Source organism: Podarcis erhardii, assembly GCF_964252035.2.
Source record: "Podarcis erhardii genome assembly, chromosome: Z".
NCBI classification, from domain to species: Eukaryota; Metazoa; Chordata; class Lepidosauria; order Squamata; family Lacertidae; genus Podarcis; species Podarcis erhardii.
The window spans coordinates 15,779,375-15,786,025 of NC_138504.1; the positions used below are offsets into that span (position 1 = coordinate 15,779,375).

The window sequence follows — 6,651 nt, forward strand, 5'->3', positions numbered from 1 at the left end:
TGGGGTCGTCTGCTTTGGAGCAGGGCCTAGTAGGAATTTTGCCATTTGGTGATTGGGTGTGCCATTTGGTTTTTGCCTACTACTCAGCAATTCGTCACAACTTGTAAGGTTGCAGTTAGGCATTGGTTATAATATGCTGGTGGTGGAGGGGTCAGGATAGGCTGTGCCTGCCCCTCCTATTGCGCTGAAGGGAATTCCATTAAAGGAATCCTGGGGCTTGCCACGATTTCGTCCAATCCCTGTCATGGGACCAGGGTTGCCCAATCCCTGTCATGGGAATCCCTGTCATGGGATCAGGCCGGCAAGCTTTCGGGGAGCTGCTGGGGTGAGTGGCGTGGGTCCGACGCTTAGCTCAAATGACCCCCAAGTTTGACTTTCCCTTCTACTGGCTACCGATCGGACCTCGGGATGTCAGTTCTGTCCCAGGCGGGGGGACAGATAGTCATAACCAATGTCTAAACAACCACTCACTGATTTTGTATTTTAATAAAGTTGTGGCCAAAATAGTGCCCAAAAACCAAAACTAAAATTACGTGTTATGTGTGAAGTTATTTGAGGGGTGGCCTGGGGACCTACACAAGCAAATACCTCTACTGGAAACATTGGAGAGTCCCTGCCAGTCAAAGTAGACAATGTAGGATTGGTTGATTCAATGATCTAACTTCAGTAAAGGAGTTTCATATGACCACTTTTTTATGAAGTTATAATTATGCCAGCAAGAAGCATCCATCCTTTGTTTCTTACCTAACTTTCTCATAGCTCAAGGCAGCTTGCTTACTTTCAGAGAAGATTGTGCCCCAGTTTTTAGCTACAGTGGTACCTTGGTTCTCAAACTTAATCCGTTCCGGAAATCCGTTCCAAAACCAAAGCGTTCCAAAACCAAGGTGCGCTTTCCCATAGAAAGTAATGCAAAATGGATTAATCCATACCAGACTTTTTAAAAAACAACAACCCTAAAACAGCAATTTAACATGAATTTTACTATCTAATGAGACCATTGTTTCCATAAAATGAAAGCAATGAGCAATGTACTGCAGTCACACAATCAATTATTAGTAACTGAACTGGGTTCCACACAGCCACAAAAACAAAAACGCAAAATAAATAGCAAAACAGACAGACCTCAGCATAACACTTAAAATGGAAGTGTAGCACTCAAATCAGAAGCGTAACACTCAAAATGGAGCACATCTGGCTTCTGAAAAAAGATTGCAAACTGGAACACTTACTTCCAGGTTTGCAGTGTTTGGATTCCAAGTTGTCTGAGTACCAAGGCATTTGAGAACCAAGGTACCACTGTAATTGCATTTCCTCAAACAAATTATGCCTTGTTGTTTTTAAGAAATACCTCTTGAATAAAAAATGATTGAAGAAGTTAGACATAGCACCACCTCAAACCAAACCAAACATGCAGTCTTATTGGAAAAGGCAATGAGTTTTATCCAATATTAGTCCTACTTAGAGTATACCCATTACAATTAATGGGCATGATTAAGATAGGTCAGTAGGACTTAGTGAGGGATGATCAAAGCACTCCATCAACTCCATTTTACACAGAGCCTGTGTGTGTACAGGTTATATACCTGTCAGCTAAGGCAGACTTAGGGGAACGTGACTGATTTGGTGCAGATCCTCAGGAGTGCCGTAGGGGGTCCCACACCTATGTTGTTGCATGGAAGGTGAGAGAATGGGCTGGATTTTAATGTTGCACAGGGCACTGCTGAAATCAGAGATCCCAAGGGCCACCACTGCCTGTCAGCTCTGGCTAGACTTTCAGCTTCCTGTGCACAGAGATCATGGGTGTGAACAAGAGACACAATCCCAGCCCTCACCCTTCTAAGGCAGTGCAGTGCTCCTGATTTTCATGATCAAATCCAAGCTTGCTTTGACATCCAACCATTTATCTAAATTCTAACGCAACCATTTTATGTGTCTGCAATACAACAAATCTGAAAACGTTTGTAATTTTCCTTTCCAGCGCTTGCTGGCAGTGAAGCGAGAAAGAAGGAAAGTCTTTTGCTACCCTAGCACATTTTCGTTGCTGTTGAGACCCTGTTTGAGGCACTCATTTAAAAAGTTTGGTGGCACTTAAAAAAAAAAGTTTGGGCTTCACTTTCAACTAATCAAGCTTGACGAAAATGGAAATAGTTTCAGATCTGTATTCCTAACAGGAAGTAAAACAGTACGAGAGAAGAAAACATTGCTGCAAAAAGAATGCAAATGATAAGTTTATTGATGCAAGAGGGGAGACTATGATTAAGTTGTTTAATGTACTATGCAAAGCAGTAGAAGAGTTAGTTTAATATATTTAACCAGGAGAGTTAGAACACAGCTCAGAAGTGCATTTATAATTAAACCCAATGGTCTTAGCCATTTTATTGCCTACCACACACCCCTCCCCCAGCTGCAATTGTTCATGTGTACAGATTTCCCTTGAATACTTTGCTTTGTTGCCAGGTCTACTTCTAGCTGTTTTGGGGGATGGAAAGACATAAGAGACACATGAATAAATGAAGAACATGGCTTCAAACATGAGGTCCAGCTGGCTGGACTCAGTTCTTCTCCATTTGTGTGATGGTTATGAAGCAGTGCTGGGCAATTAGAATGAAGTTAATGAGGTCCTCACACCCCAGGAGTTAACACAGTACTTTGTTGGTTTATTACAATTACAGAACTAGCCAAAACAGAGTCTTCTTTCAAAGTATTGGTAAAGAATGGAAAACATAAAAGGCCGTCTGATTCCTTCTTCTTTGTCACAAAGAGAGTTTTGCTTCCATTCACAGCCACACAAACAAGCAATGGCATCTTCAATCAATGGCTTTCAATAATCAAAAGAGGAAAGTGAAAAAGACACAAGTTGATGCTCATTTCATCATCATGTTCTTCAGTATTGCCACTGACCTCAGGTGACCAAACCCACAAACTGTAAAACCTGTTGCTGCCACTCCTAGAAGTGTTTATATAGTTCTATAATGTTTGGATATTGTGCTGTGCCAAAAACTGTCCTCTTGTTTTCTCGAACCACTTATTCTCCCATGAAAGTGGCTTCTATATTTATTCTTCATTCTCAGAATTCTTTTTAAATGTACAGGTGTAACATACCTCTAAATACCACTCCTAGAGACACCTGGCTAGTCCCTTCCAGAAATAGTTATGTACCAAGCGGAAACTATGTGCAAGTTTAGCACCAGTTTTTTAACACAATGAATGGATTTTTCAGAATATGTTGGCGTCATGGCCCAATCTTCTTCTTCTTTATTAAATTTGCATACCACACATCATCTGTACATTTCAGGCAGTTCACATCAACATAAAGTACCATATAAAAACACAAACCCACAAACCTCCCACCCCCTCCCGCAGACACACTCAAAAAGGGTATAAAATGTTAATCAGCCAAAGGCCTGGTTGAAGAAGAGCGTTTTTACCTGGCACTTAATGGTGTATAATGAATATTGTGAATATGCTGTCATGGGTTGAGATCACAATCCTGAAAAATGGGCTGGTCCTAAATTTTACTGAGTCGTGATTGCCAGAATCCCCTATAGTTCATGCCAGTGATGAGTTTATGCCAAAGGAAATGGTCATATGCACTATCCTTTCCTGGAGATGGTCTCCTGCAGATAGCATCTTATTCCTTAAAATATAGGAATTGGGCCCTAAGTGTAGTGCAGCCCCTTGGACCTCCCTTCCATTACATATAAAATAGGATGTTTCTCTCTTGCCTTTTCAGCACCTTCTGAACACCTTACTTTTCCAATAAGTCTTTTAAGTGAATATGTATTTCCTAGTCTGCATCTGTATTGAATATTTGTATTGACAATCATACTGGGATGTTTCATGGGAGGTGAGTCATAAATAAAATTAAATATATAAATTTGCCCTGCAACTCATTCCAACTCTTGGCCAAGGCATCGGTGGAAGAGAGATATCAAAGACCCATTTTAAAAACATGGAAGTCAAAACATTCTCAGGCTTCCATTCCAGCTTCCATGCAGAAACAACTAAACAGCAAACATTCACTAATGGAGACAGTGCTTTTGAATGAAGCAGAATATGAATAGGAGCCTGCTGGATCAGATCAAAGATCCAGATAGGCATCCACCTTGTTTCCAGCAGTGTACAGCCAGATGACTCCAAAAAAGCTTGCGAACAAAGCAAGTCTTGCCAAGTTTCACCTGCTGCCATTAACCCTCTTGCAGCTTCATTTGTGAATCCAGTACCCGATTGCATTGTGGCAACTCTGTCATTCAAAGCAAAGCATAAAACTCTGTGCTGTGTCTAATGAATGCAAAACAACATGTCATTCGATTTTGTTTCTCTCCCACCCCCACCCCTCCAATTCTAATGACCTGCTTTCCAGGTTTAATTTAAACATTACTTTAATAAAGAATAGTCCTTCTTTATTAATTAGATTGCTTTTATTCCCCTCCCCCATATTCCTACTCAATTATCTTCAGCCTTTCAACATCCAGGGTTGTTTTTCGTTTTGCTTTTTTAACCGTTAATGGCCTACAGTTCCATTGCAGCCTTCCTGTAATGGAGGCAAACTTGTGCCAGCTCTCTGCATAACCTCAGTAATGCTCATTCACTCAGAACTCCTCCATCTGGTTCTTCATCCATCCACAGAACCAGCTGCTCTGAACAAACACATTTTCCACCTTGCCTGATGTGTCAAATATTTGTGATATATTGCTTCTATAATTAACCATTTTGAGCCTGAAGAGAAGAAAAAAGAGAGTCATCCATCTATCTGTAAATATAAACAATTATTTTTCTACCTAGTCAGGTACAACATTTTGAAACTTCATTAGATGAAAAGGTACATTTTCATTTAGGATGACCTTGTAAAAAGAAAGACCACGGAAATTAAGAGGTAAGGAAAAGGTTGGCATATGGTTTACATTCTCCCCTCCTTCCACCCCACTTACAAAGTATATTCACACAATCATCAGTTGCATTTTTTCCTGAGTCACCAAATGATGGAAGTCAAAGGATACCTAGACGCCTAAAGCTAAAAGACTGTAACAATAAAAATCTGGGAATGCACAATTGCACTTGAGAGAATCTGTAACACCCTCTTTATCTTAGCTGAACCAGTGTTGATTATGGATCCCATCAGTCATTGGCCCATTTCAGTTAGAATCATAGTTGGTAGGGACCTGAGAGGTCATCTAATCCTTCATGATCCAGGGAAACCACTACTCTAGCATGCCTGCTAGGTGATCATCCAGTCTTTGTTGGGGAAAGACCATAGCTTGGTGGTAGAGCATCTGTCTTGCATGCAGAAGGTCCAAGATTCAATCCCTGGTGTCTCAAGGGTAGGGCTGCAGAATGTCACTGTCTGAAATCCTGGAGAACTGCTGCCAATCAACACAGAAAATACTGTGCTAGATGAATCAAGTATAAGGCAGCTCCCTATGTTCCTGTTAAAAAATATCTAAGGAGAATCCACCACCTTCCAGAGCTGTCTAGAAGAAAAAAATGTTGTTTTTACTTATTTCCACTGTTGAAAAGTTTTTCCCATCAGGAACTTTATTAAGTTTCATTTGGTACCTAATCTTGATTATTACATCCATCAGGGGAAACTGATTTTCTGAATCAAGACACACACACATTACACTGACTAACAAAAAAAGAGATTAATTTCTCATAGCAAAATATTTCATCTTCTGTCTGCTTCAGCTACCCTGATGTGAATGAAAGCAGTAGCCAAGGTTATCATTATAGAATACCGAGGATGTAATATTCAGAAATGTCACAGCTGCTGTAACTGGGTGATGTTAGGTGTTGACCTTAGGTCAAAGCCATGTGGTATCAGAGTTTCCAGTCTATAGATCCAGAAGCTTTGTCTTCTTTTTAATGGCCTTGGAGCAGATGGCATCTCTATTGCAATAAGTGATACCTCAGAGAGGGTGTAATTCTCTGAATTATAGGCAGACAGACCATAACCTAGGGTATAGGTGAAAGACTAGATCTGGCCATAGCCATCAATGTTTCCCTTTTTTTAAGGGCAATTCCCTTATTCCAAATAGGATTCCTTGCAAGAAAAGGGAAAAGTTGACAGCTATGGATCTGGCCAGAGGATCAGATCCTTATCCCCACCCAATCCCACACCAGGTAGATGAGGATGCACACCAGTCAACCATCCAATATCAAAACAATGTTGGGTGACCTATTTTTGCAAAAGCACTGTGCATGGAAGCTGAAATGTTCAGCTGATTGCCAAGGCTTGCAAAGCTCTGTGCACTGCATTTTGTAAGCCCCAAACACATTGCACAGAGTTGGGCATGGATGCCCCAATGATATGCTGAGAAAGAAAGAGGCAAGTGCATGGAACAGAAATGGAAATATGAAAAATGTGAGTGTGGGGCCAGACAACAGTAATGAATTTGCTTGAATTACATTGTATGTCTTATTTTCAGAGAACTTGTGCCTTGTTTTGTAAATGAGTCCAACTATTCCAGTTTGAGCATTGCTGCTGTCCCAGCTGACATTTAGTGGTGCATCCAATGGAGGATTGCAGGAGCAGTTTTCTTTGGACCATGCTGTCCAAAGCCCAGCTTTGGAGAGCCTTTGCTCTCCCCAGATGTGGCTGAACTACAACTCCCCTCATCTCTGGTCATGCTTGCTGGGGCTGATAGGAACTGT

General features: G+C 41.0%; 1 long non-coding RNA gene across 1 annotated transcript; it reads left to right on the forward strand.

The window, feature by feature from the left end:
* The first annotated feature begins 90 nt into the window (after positions 1-90).
* On the forward strand, positions 91-529 carry LOC309334318. The gene is made up of 2 exons (XR_014153036.1): positions 91-255; positions 298-529. It is a non-coding gene; the product is annotated as an uncharacterized lncRNA (long non-coding RNA).
* Positions 530-6,651: the final 6,122 nt, after the last annotated feature.